At 36.4% G+C, this 14,194-nt stretch overlaps 1 protein-coding gene across 4 annotated transcripts in view; it reads right to left on the bottom strand.

The window, feature by feature from the left end:
* The window catches only part of LOC117327904 (synaptotagmin-like protein 4), a 191,304-nt gene that overhangs the window by 161,925 nt on the left and 15,185 nt on the right, over positions 1-14,194 (bottom strand). For all 4 annotated transcript variants that reach the window (XR_004532750.1, XR_004532751.1, XM_033885138.1 and 1 more), the window contains exon 2: positions 9,657-9,822. The gene's annotated coding sequence lies outside the window, so the exon portion shown is untranslated. The remainder of the gene's footprint in view (positions 1-9,656; positions 9,823-14,194) is intronic.

The raw sequence follows: 14,194 nt of genomic DNA, 5'->3' as shown, positions 1-14,194 counted from the left end.
ACAGTCAGAGTCTAATACTATGTTACAAAAAGTTTTAGAAAATATTACATAAGAAACGACTTCCAAGTCAGCTAGTAAGACTGGTAATTGTGTGGATAGAAGGATTAAGAAACTGTTCTCTTAGGAATACTCTTATCATATAACGACAGTGTGATATTTGGCTATATGAAGCTTGGCGATTGAAAACATAAATGATTCTAACATAATATGTGTTTCTCAGTCACTACCAACCCTTGTAACAAAACAAGAAACACGAACAAAATTGATCTTGTACAATTGAAAAATCTTTTAGCATACAAACAATTTCACTGAATTCAATAAAAGTGGAAAGTTTGACCTTTAATCCTGACCAATGAACACCAAACTTTCATGATGTAGAACTTATACATTTCTCATTCACAAGCTTTTGTACTGAAATTAATTGGGAAGTTTAATATTTACTGATGACCACCAAAATGATAATAATTAAATACAATTAAAGTATTGTCAGAAAATGTTCAACTTGGTTTCTCTAATTTCAACAACATGATGCATGAGACTGTAAAGACTTGTGTAGAACACCCAAAACAATTAACAGATCAGGACAGGGAGTATCTAATACACAGGACAGAGAGTATCTAATACACAGGACAGGGAGTATCTAATACACCGGACAGGGAGTATCTAATACACAGGACAGAGAGTATCTAATACACAGGACAGGGAGTATCTAATACACAGGACAGAGAGTATCTAATACACAGGACAGAGAGTATCTAATACACAGGACAGGGAGTATCTAATACACAGGACAGGGAGTATCTAATACACAGGACAGGGAGTATCTAATACACCGGACAGGGAGTATCTAATACACAGGACAGAGAGTATCTAATACACAGGACAGGGAGTATCTAATACACAGGACAGAGAGTATCTAATACACAGGACAGGGAGTATCTAATACACAGGACAGGGAGTATCTAATACACAGGACAGAGAGTATCTAATACACAGGACAGGGAGTATCTAATACACAGGACAGAGAGTATCTAATACACAGGACAGGGAGTATCTAATACACAGGACAGGGAGTATCTAATACACAGGACAGAGAGTATCTAATACACAGGACAGAGAGTATCTAATACACAGGACAGGGAGTATCTAATACACCGGACAGGGAGTATCTAATACACAGGACAGAGAGTATCTAATACACAGGACAGAGGGTATCTAATACACAGGACAGAGAGTATCTAATACACTGGACAGGGAGTATCTAATACACAGGACAGAGAGTATCTAATACACAGGACAGAGAGTATCAAATACACAGGACAGAGAGTATCTAATACACAGGACAGGGAGTATCTAATACACAGGACAGAGAGTATCTAATACACAGGACAGAGAGTATCTAATACACAGGACAGGGAGTATCTAATACACAGGACAGAGAGTATCTAATACACAGGACAGACAGTATCTAATACACAGGACAGAGAGTATCTAATACACAGGACAGAGAGTATCTAATACACAGGTTGTATATATAATTAGGCAGTACTTAATACACAGGTCAGGCAGTACTTAATACACAGGTCAGGCAGTACTTAATATACAGGTCAGGCAGTACTTAATAAACAGGTCAGATAATACTTAATACACAAGTTATGTAGTACTTAATACACAGGTCAGGCAGTACTTAATAAACAGGTCAGGCAGTACTTAATGCTCAGGTCAGGCAGTACTTAATACACAGGGCAGGCAGTACTTAATACACAGGACAGGCAGTACTTAATACAAAGGTCAGGCAGTACTTAATACACAGGTCAGGCAGTACTTAATACACAGGATAGATAGTACTTAATACACAGGTCAGGCAGTACTTAATACACAGGTCAGGCAGTACTTAATATACAGGTCAGGCAGTACTTAATAAACAGGTCAGATAATACTTAATACACAAGTTATGTAGTACTTAATACACAGGTCAGGCAGTACTTAATAAACAGGTCAGGCAGTACTTAATGCACAGGTCAGGCAGTACTTAATACACAGGGCAGGCAGTACTTAATACACAGGACAGGCAGTACTTAATACACAGGTCAGGCAGTACTTAATACACAGGTCAGGCAGTACTTAATACACAGGTCAGGCAGTACTTAATACACAGGATAGGCAGTACTTAATACACAGGACTGGCAGTACTTAATACACAGGATAGATAGTACTTAATACACAGGTCAGGCAGAACTTAATACACAGGACAGGCAGTACTTAATACACAGGTCAGGCAGTACTTAATACACAGGACAGGCAGTACTTAATACACAGGATAGATAGTACTTAATACACAGGTCAGGTGGTACTTAATACACAGGAGCTCTATAAAGCACAGACTGGCATCCCCTCCTACAGAACAGTGATTGTTTCCATGATCCAAGCACACACATTAACGTAAATTCTGAATTTGCGAGAGAAAAACTCTGCATTATTAGTGGTCACTGTCATGCAATATAACCAGAAAAAATGTATTCATATGTAAGTCTGGAAAATATATATCTCTTTTAAATTTAATTATACATGTCTTTGGGATTGTGAAGTAATTTATGACTAAACAGAGGAGCTATACACGGCAGTCGGATAGGACAGGACTACTTCATAGAAACCAAATTATCACATGTACATTTCTCCAAACTTATGATTTATACTACAACAGTGAAATTATCAATCTGTAATATCGGTGGGGATACTGTCCACACACAGCTTGCCAGAGGCTAGAACATCTTAGCCACACTGTATACCAAATGTGGGATAGATTATCTAATAGACTTTATTTGAAACCAAACTGTCTTTATATAATTAAGGCTTGTTTCAATTAACAATCACATTAAAATAGACACTCATGTTAAATACATTTATAAAGACCATCTGGGGATCAGCATGGTGTAGTTTGGTGACTTGGATTTCTCTGATCACAGAGAAGGCAGAAACACTGCACATGTTTAAAACACAGAACATATACTTTGTATCTATAATATACTGGTGTGAGACTTTTTACAGGAAAGAATAATGATCCCTTATTACCTCAGGATTATAAAGAAAATAATTCTATCATAAAATGTGAAGTGTTAAAACAGTACAAAGATGTCTTTATTCTAAGTAATCACATAAAATCACTTTGTTTTGATACCTTTGGTTTCAATTAAAGATTGCCTCCTTTGTGCAAGCTGCATGCTGTGACGAATCTCCATGTAATAGCACCAATCTAATGTTGACTTGATAGTGCTACCTCACTGAACCAAACTGATGTTGACTTTATAGTGCTACCTCACTGAACCAAACTGATGTCGTCTTTATAGTGCTACCTCACTGAATCAAACTGATGTCAACTTTATAGTGCTACCTCACTGAACCAAACAGATGTCGACTTTATAGTGCTACCTCACTGAACCAAACAGATGTTGACTTTATAGTGCTACCTCACTGAACCAAACTGATGTCAACTTTATAGTGCTACCTCACTGAACCAAACAGATGTTGACTTTATAGTGCGATGTCACTGAATCAAACTGATGTCAACTTTATAGTGCTACCTCACTGAACCAAACAGATGTTGACTTTATAGTGCGATGTCACTGAATCAAACTGATGTCAACTTTATAGTGCTACCTCACTGAATCAAACTGATGTCGACTTTATAGTGCTACCTCACTGAACCAATCTAATGTTGACTTTATAGTGCTACCTCACTGAATCAAACTGATGTCAACTTGATAGTGCTACCTCACTGAACCAAACTGATGTTGACTTTATAGTGCTACCTCACTGAACCAAACTGATGTCGTCTTTATAGTGCTACTTCACTGAATCAAACTGATGTCAACTTTATAGTGCTACCTCACTGAACCAAACAGATGTCGACTTTATAGTGCTACCTCACTGAACCAAACAGATGTTGACTTTATAGTGCTACCTCACTGAACCAAACTGATGTCAACTTTATAGTGCTACCTCACTGAACCAAACAGATGTTGACTTTATAGTGCGATGTCACTGAATCAAACTGATGTCAACTTTATAGTGCTACCTCACTGAACCAAACAGATGTTGACTTTATAGTGCGATGTCACTGAATCAAACTGATGTCAACTTTATAGTGCTACCTCACTGAATCAAACTGATGTCGACTTTATAGTGCTACCTCACTGAACCAATCTAATGTTGACTTTATAGTGCTACCTCACTGAACCAAACTGATGTCAACTTTATAGTGCTACCTCACTGAACCAAACAGATGTTGACTTTATAGTGCGATGTCACTGAATCAAACTGATGTCAACTTTATAGTGCTACCTCACTGAATCAAACTGATGTCGACTTTATAGTGCTACCTCACTGAACCAATCTAATGTTGACTTTATAGTGCTACCTCACTGAACCAAACTGATGTTGACTTTATAGTGCTACCTCACTGAACCAAACAGATGTTGACTTTATAGTGCTACCTCACTGAACCAAACTGATGTCAACTTTATAGTGCTACCTCACTGAACCAAACAGATGTCGACTTTATAGTGCTACCTCACTGAACCAAACAGACGTCGACTTTATAGTGCTACCTCACTGAACCAAACAGACGTCGACTTTATAGTGCTACCTCACTGAACCAAACAGATGTTGACTTTATAGTGCTACCTGGGGCCGCGGTGGCCGAGTCGTTAAGGTGTACCGACACTTTAACGCTAGCCTTCCACCTCTGGGTTGCGAGTTCGAAACCTACGTGGGGCAGTTGCCAGGTACTGACCGCAGGCCGGTGGTTTTTCTCCGGGTACTCCGGCTTTCCTCCACCTCCAAACCTGGCACGTCCTTAAATGACCCTGGCTGTTAATAGGACGTTAAACAAACAAAAACAAAAAAACATAAAACACAGTAGTGCTACCTCACTGAACAATAATGTCACTTGATACAGCATGACTATGTTACATACTTAAACACAAACAGTTCCTGATGTAAAACGAACACAAACAGTTCCTGATGTAAAACGATACATACCTTCACAACAAAATGGGATAATTTGGCCAAGCCTAGAGAGCTTTAATTAATTCTAGAGCAATGACGCAAACACGCTAGAAATGCCTATTAGACTGTGTTTACATATGAATCATTTGGCACTTTTTCTGAACACCAGTAATTCTCCTCAACACCTCTCCAAATCCCTGACACCAACTTCTATATCTCCTTTCCTGATGATAAATAAAAACTGGATCACCAACACTTACTCTTATATCTCCTTTCCTCCTGAAAAACAGACTCTGATGATAAACGCAGACTTTTTCACCGACACCAACTTTTACATTTCTATCTAGCAGATTTTAATATAGCTTGATTGTTGTTCACATGGAAAGTCACTAAATTAAAGTGATTGACCATATTTTTCAAGTGATAGCATGCATTATAGGTTTAAAATTAGGCTATTGCTTTAATTCATCGCAACAACAAACCATCAACTCCGTAACATCAGCTATTAATTCAATGCCATTTCAAGGACATGGTGCCAATTCTAAATCAGAGCTTAATCAATGTACAAAGTCAGAGACATGGGATCAACTCTTCATTAATGTACAAAGTCAGAGACATGGGATCAACTCTTCATCAATGTACAAAGTCAGAGACATTAGGTCACTTTCCCAATACTTATACTCAAAGTCACAGTATACCAATACTTATACTCAAGGTCACTTTCCCAATACTTATTCTCAATGTCACAGTACCAATACATATTCTCAAGGTCACTTTACAAATACATAATCTCAAGGTCACAGCACCAATACCTATTCTCAAGGTCACAGTACCAATATTTATTCTCAAGGTCACTGTAGTACCAATACATATTCTCAATGTCACTTTACCAATACCTATTACAGAGGTTATTGTATTGATAGTGTAAGGTCATATTATACTACTACTTATTTTTCAATATCTTTACACCAATATGATATAATTATGCCTAAGGTCACTGACCCAAGCTTTGCTTTATTCTCAAGATCGTTGAATTTAATCCTTATTCTAAATGCCACCTCGTCAGAGTTTCTCTAACTCATTGCACCATGCCTTAATCACAAGATCAATATACAAATATTTATCTGCAAGCTCAATGTATCTAGCCTTAATCACAAGGTCAGTGTATCAAACCTTAATCACAAGGTCAGTGTAAAAATACTTATTCTCAAGGTTGTTTTACCAGTATTGATAAGAACATTACTTTCCTCAAAATTAACTTTGTATACACTGATTAGATGAATTGACACTAGCACTGTATTTGTTATGAGTATAAATATATAAATAAATCTGACTAATTCAGGACCATGCCCTGCCTATTGTTTAGTGTATGTAACGAATTTGGGACCATGCCCTGCCTATTGTTTAGTGTATGTAACAATCTTAAAACGGAAAATGACAAAAAAATATTGATTTTATTTCCTTTTCACTAAAAGTTTACAGAGAAATCACACCGCTAAGGAATGTCAATATAGCAGTGCTTTATGTTGGTATCACAATTACAGTCGGTACATAATAATGTACTACTATTTTATGAAATGCCCCAAATTGAATTGTCAGTTTTGTCTGCAACCAAATCCTTAGAAGCATTAAATGTCCACATTTTATATAACATTGCACTCTAGCTGGCCCAGTATATACTGGTTCATCAAAATGTCTAAAATGTGGTGTTTGGGTGAGAGGAAACTCAGGTTATAGCTGAAATATCTGTAACAATATACATCATTGTATATAGACAGGAGACACTCACTGATTTACCAGGTATCTCAGCCTACAGGGACTCCGTTCCTAAAACCATTACTACCCTCACCCTTAATCCAATAGAAATGCTACACATAAAACATTGAGGGATGGATAAGTTTAAATTCGTTCTAACTTCAATTTAACCGACTCCTCTCTCCCAAAAAATGTCTTCCATACAGACAGTTTGTAGCAGGAAAATTCTAATATAATCCTATAACCTTGTGAGACTATTTGGACCTATAATGTATATATCTAGGGATCACAGAACCATTACTATATACCAGCTTTTAAATATATTGGAAGCAAACAGGACTTCAGGATGTATGACGATGTATTGAAAAAAAAAGTCTCTTAAATTTTAATTGCAGTAGGATGACATTGAATGGATATCCTGTAAGTTTATATTTCCTCATTTTGATATGCATGAGGAATTATACATACAACATATATCAGACTCCCACACAGTAAAGTACTCTGACCTACTCCATGTGTATCTAACAACTACAGTAGAACCATGGAACATCAGCTTATAATTTGTCTATAAAGTTCAGTAAGGATAAGATCTGGAAACACATTAAAACTGTATCAAATAAACTACACATGATTGAGGTTGCAAAGACAATTATAGCATTAACTACATTTATGTTTTACTGTACAGTGAGGCAATACGACAATGAGATTACACAGCTTTCAATATTACATCAGTCAGGTTCTAGTACTGCACAGAGGAACTACCAAGATAATAGCCAAGTTCTACTGCACAGAGGAACTTACCAAATTAAGATAATAGCCAAGTTCTACTGTACAGAGGAACTACCAATTTAAGATAATAGCCAAGTTCTACTGTACAGAGAAACTACCAAATTAAGATAATAGCCAAGTTCTATTGTACAGAGGAACTACCAAATTAAGATAATAGCCAAGTTCTACTGCACAGAGGAACTTACCAAATTAAGATAATAGCCAATTGCAAGTTCTACTGTACAGAGGAACTACCAAATTAAGATAATAGCCAAGTTCTACTGTACAGAGAAATTTCTAAATTAAGATAATAGCCAAGTTCTACTGTACAGAGGAAGTACCAAATTAAGATACTAAATCATGTCCAAAGATGTTGTCTAACACAGATTCTTCACTCCCAGTAGTTGTATATTTTGTCATTCATGAGTTGTGTCTGTGTTAAGTGAATACTTCAGCACCGCTCATCCTCATCACCATGTCAGACTATCGCCTTGAAGCACTAATCAGCTCATACAATATTTAAGCTGTTTTGGGTAATATAATATTTTTCTGCTTCACCAAAGATGAAATACAAATTGTCAAAGCTGCATAATTTATAGCTCCTTCTCCCTTTCAACTTTGTGTAATTAATGTATACATGTAGGTACAAAGCAGAATATCATCCCACTCTTGGTTGTCTTTACAAATAAATGTTCCTTACTCGGGCATGTAAATAGTTCCCACACAGTCTCGGTGATAATCCAGTTATTGACAGCAGTAATTATATGTGAATTGCTGACAAGATAGCTACAAATCTGACTGCAGGTAAAATATAACTAAGAGGTCTATTGCTGGTATACAACATTTCAACTTCCATATATACTGAACATTTAATGTATTTTCATTGTAAAGGTCAGAGGTCAAAATATGGGTCAATGTGACCTACTTCTAAGTACATATAATGTATGTGACACATTATTTCTCAATGATGAACCCAAACACTAATCTATTCTTTGTGAAAAATTACAGCAGATGTATACCCCAATAGAAATCTTTTTGTCAGGTCAAAGGTAAAATGTAGATTAAAAACACAAAAGTTATGTAAAATATATGTAAATAAACCTTGAAATTGTTTTTACCATAAAAGATCGATGGTCAAAGTAGTACAGGTCATATACAGGTTGCAGTGACCTACATGCCATCTCTACTCAAAATGAGCCTTTACAAACGGTCAAGAAGATATGGCCTGGAAGTGACCTCCTGGACAAATGACCACACAGATGGACCAGTAGATATCATGAATAAAACATACTGCCATTTTTTAAGGCAGGACTATAAAACACTCATTTACACCGACCTGTGACTTTAAATACAGGCAAATGGACAGGAAAGTCATAATTTGTAAACAATAATAAAATATATCCATATGGAGTCTTATTACATTGCACATGCAATTCAAATTCTATAGGGAAATATGTGTCATATCACCAGCTGTGTATAGCAATATTCAATAGGAGAATGATCTACGATACACAATTAACCTATCGTACTGTACATGTGTACTAATACCTAAAGCTGTCTAAATGTGATGCAAGACTATTGTTAACTACATAGAGATGTACCATTGTTTTCCTTTCTACTTGTTCAATGCTTAAAACGCTCATTACAATTTTATCAAAACCACAGGCATATAATCTTCACAATCACATAAATCACAATCTGTGATACGGATACGGATACAAACCTTCCTGGGAGAATTATACTGTTGTTGTAATCAAAACTAATGTTTCTCTCATCTCTAATGCATAGCAAAGACTGGCAAAAGATATTTTTTTACAATTGCTGTTAAATCTACTTTGATATTTTGTTGAATGGGATATGGGTGTATTTTACATTTATTACATAACATCAAAACATACTCACATAGAATTAACAACATTTTGCCTTTACATTAAGCTTTTAAAGTTTGTATAAATACTAATACAGTACAGTGTATAATGTTACAAGTCAGTGGGTTAATGGAGAGCGTTTATGATCTGAAAAATGAAACACTGCCAAAATGAAACCTATCCAATTTTAACTTTATTCTAAAACATACCTCCGGTTCTTATTTCAAATGTACTAATTTGCACCTTGAATGTACTTACCCTGATCAAATGCACAGAAATGCAGCGACGTTAAACAACAACAGCAGTAGGTAATTCCTGTATAATCCCAACGGATGACGTTAGAGGTGACAACTAAGTAAATCCCAAATCACTTTATAACACGAGCAGGAGGACACCTTCTCCAGGAGTAAGATCACCGCCGTAACTGTAACAGTAGAGAGAGAAAGTTCTATTGTCCGCCCACACTATATACCCCAAGGCTTTCCCAGCTCTAATAGGACTTTATCGCATATCTTTTGTCAATAGCGATTCACTAATACTGACCTCAGGCCTTTTAACACAACAATTTTAATTGAACAATTCTAAATAGGCCTCACATTATTTCACAATATTTACGTGTAGTCTAGTCAGGAATACAATCAACTTACTGATCCCATTCTTGTTATACTGTTTCTCAACATGTTCTACGTGTAAGGCCAGGTCACAGGAGTCCTCACAGAGAAATACCGTCATCTGAGTATGTATGAACAGTCGTACCTCACAATGTGTTAACTAACACCAGGATCAACTTTAATTTTAGTGTCATCATTATAATGACATTCAATCAAATACATTTTAAATGTCACCAAGAATTCTGCAATAATTCTTAATGCTTAAAGAGATATGAGGAAATTTTGAAAAATAAATTTTCTGAATACAGTGAGTAATTTAAGAATGTCTGTTTGAAATGGGGCTGAACACTGTCATCAAGTTAAATTATAAACATTTGTTGGAAATTTGATGGTGACATTTCTTTTCAGAATTTCACCAAAAAAAACATTAATGATAAGCCGGAGACATTGCAAAATAATTGGGGAAAATCCCAGAGCATGATGAATTGATGATTAAAAAAGAGATCAACCTGAATGTCCGACATTGATCTCACAAATGACAGGAGAACCTTTGTATTGGTGGGATATATCAACCACTGTGTTGAACGTATCTGTCCATGCCATCTTATCTGTTGATGAGTAAATTGGAATCAAGATGTTTTGGCTGCTTGGACTAAAATGTCATACCCGATCACATCTATTTCGTCTGTCACATTTACATCTCCTGTTAATGTATTGTGACAAATATGTGGTGAACTATTTGCTGTCAGTTTCAAAGCATCATGATACAATCTAAGACACATCAGGATGTCTGCCCACATATATCTATTGTCTTACCAAGCTTTTGTTACTGTACAGATAACAAAAAATACACACTTGACTTGAATCTCCTGTGAATGAAAACTGGCAATATTGCAACAAACTCTTATCAAGGCATTGTTATAACAGGAGAAGCTGCTCAAGCTATTATAAACAAGACAATGGATGTGAAATTAAAATATGCCAAGAATGCACAAATGAGGAATTTGTGGGTCAAAAATAAAAGTATATGTCAGAGTGACCTACTTTTGATACATGACACTGCCTCACCATGGAGTCAAGCAATGCAGGAAATAGAGGCAGGATATTAACTTCTTACTTGATACTTAGGGTCAAAGGTTAAAGGGTAGGTCATGGTGACCTTCTCTTGATACATGACACACTGTTTCACCAAGGTGAACCAATGTCCAAGGTATGATGTTCCAGAGTCAAGAAATGCAGGAAATAGAGCCAGGATGTATTAACTTCTTCCTTGATGAGGGTCAAGGTCAAAAGGTAGGTTCTGGTGACACACTGCCTCACCAAGGTGAAGCCATGCATGCTGTAAATAAGAAGTTTCAGTGAAAAAAGTGTAGGAGATATAAGGTTTTTCCTCTCTGTGACCTTCCTCTTCCCCTTTCCTTCAAATACTTGCTACAATCCCTTGGTGGTGGTGGTTTCATCCCATTCTTGAGAACATGCATCTAAGGATCATTGGAATATTTAGCCCATAAATCCAGCACTGACATCAGAAATAGGTTGTCATCTGAACATTTCTGTGACATTTAATCATCTACAGATCATTTATGGAGTGTCTGGTCTATAAATCCATTAGTAAAGTTTCAGCAATGTCCTTTGAACATTTTTAAAGTAGATATTTATGGTCCCCATCAATATACCCTCCAGCTCCCGTTGGAGTCCACTCATTCTATAGCCTTGCTCTCAACACATTGCAATACCATAGTTTTCATCAAAATCAGAAAAACTAAGGTCCTAAAAATATTTGATGATGATAATAAACTGCAATAAGAAAGAAAAAAAGAAAAGCGATACTATAGCTATATCTCCCTTTTTCTAAACCTGATTTCCCCCATTGTTTTAAAACCTGCAGTCCCTTATTTGTCCTGAATTTCATTGTTTCATCAGAAGAACAGCTCATACTACCCATTTCCTCTGATATTAGGATCATTATGTATGGACTTTTTAAACATATAATTATGATATCAGTATGCCCTCCAAACCCTGTGCTGTTTACACGTGTGATATAAATGAAAGTTATTAAAATAATCTCACCAAAATCTGACTGACCGTTTAATACGTTTGATCAGAATAATTTTCTGTAGAGGTCATCTGACCCTTTCAGAGAGATCAAAGTGTTGGGAGTAAGATGTAAGATTGTATTAATCAATTAAATGATCCGGAGACAATTTTTGTTATACATAAGTGGAGACATTTCCATTCCACCGTAACAGTACACAGACAATTCTTCAGTAAAATAAAGCTACGCCACGCCACACTAACTGACCATCAATTGCCAAATATTGTTACTCCAATTAACGTTCACTTACATCTGGACAATGCCCAGTTACCTGGCAACAAAGAAAATTACATATGCTGAAACACTGAGAGTATCTATTCCCAGAAGGCTCAATCTAATATTATTTCTCTTCAATAACCCAATATATCGTCATTTTGATACAGAACCTCATCTGCCAGGCTCCAGCCAAGTGAAGGATCGTAACTATGTTGCTAAGCAATAGTAATTACACCCTGCGAAATGATTTTCTTCATTTTCTGTAAGATTAGAACTGACAGAAACACCACAAATCTGGCACAGAACAATGGCAAAGAGAAAGAATATACAACACCTTCAGGGCAAATATCGTGGAATAAGAACCTTCGATCCAAGTTCTGCTGGCAGTAACAATTCTTGTTACAAATCCTACAGAATCTACCAGTGTCTATATAGACATACTGTATACCAACTCTTATACAGAATCCACCAGTGTCTATATAGACATACTGTATACCAACTCGTATACAGAATCCACCAGTGTCTATATAGACGTAGTGTATACCAACTCTTATACAGAATCCACCAGTGTCTATATAGACATACTGTATACCAACTCTTATACAGAATCCACCAGTGTCTATATAGACAGAGTGTATACCAACTCTTATACAGAATCCACCAGTGTCTATATAGACATACTGTATACCAACTCTTATACAGAATCCACCAGTGTCTATATAGACGTAGTGTATACCAACTCTTATACAGAATCCACCAGTGTCTATATAGACGTAGTGTATACCAACTCTTATACAGAATCCACCAGTGTCTATATAGACGTAGTGTATACCAACTCTTATACAGAATCCACCAGTGTCTATATAGACGTAGTGTATACCAACTCTTATACAGAATCCACCAGTGTCTATATAGACGTAGTGTATACCAACTCTTATACAGAATCCACCAGTGTCTATATAGACGTAGTGTATACCAACTCTTATACAGAATCCACCAGTGTCTATATAGACGTAGTGTATACCAACTCTTATACAGAATCCACCAGTGTCTATATAGACGTAGTGTATACCAACTCTTATACAGAATCCACCAGTGTCTATACAGACATACTGTATACCAACTCTTATACAGAATCCACCAGTGTCTATATAGACGTAGTGTATACCAACTCTTATACAGAATCCACCAGTGTCTATACAGACATACTGTATACCAACTCTTATACAGAATCCACCAGTGTCTATATAGACGTAGTGTATACCAACTCTTATACAGAATCCACCAGTGTCTATATACTGTAGACGTAGTGTATACCAACTCTTATACAGAATCCACCAGTGTCTATATAGACGTAGTGTATACCAACTCTTATACAGAATCCACCAGTGTCTATATAGACATACTGTATCCAACTCGTATACAGAATCCACCAGTGTCTTTATAGACATAGTGTATACCAACTCGTATACAGAATCCACCAGTGTCTATATAGACATACTGTATACCAACTCTTATACAGAATCCACCAGTGTCTATATAGACATAGTGTATACCAACTCTTATACAGAATCCACCAGTGTCTATATAGACGTAGTGTATACCAACTCTTATACAGAATCCACCAGTGTCTATATACTGTAGACGTAGTGTATACCAACTCTTATACAGAATCCACCAGTGTCTATATAGATGTAGTGTATACCAACTCTTATACAGAATCCACCAGTGTCTATATAGACATACTGTATACCAACTCTTATACAGAATCCACCAGTGTCTATATAGACATACTGTATACCAACTCTTATACAGAATCCACCAGTGTCTATATAGACGTAGTGTATACCAACTCTTATACAGAATCCACCAGT

Source organism: Pecten maximus, chromosome 5 (assembly GCF_902652985.1).
Source record: "Pecten maximus chromosome 5, xPecMax1.1, whole genome shotgun sequence".
Lineage (NCBI taxonomy): Eukaryota > Metazoa > Mollusca > Bivalvia > Pectinida > Pectinidae > Pecten > Pecten maximus.
Note: the sequence above shows the minus strand (reverse complement) of the source record. Positions and strands in the feature narration are given on the sequence as shown.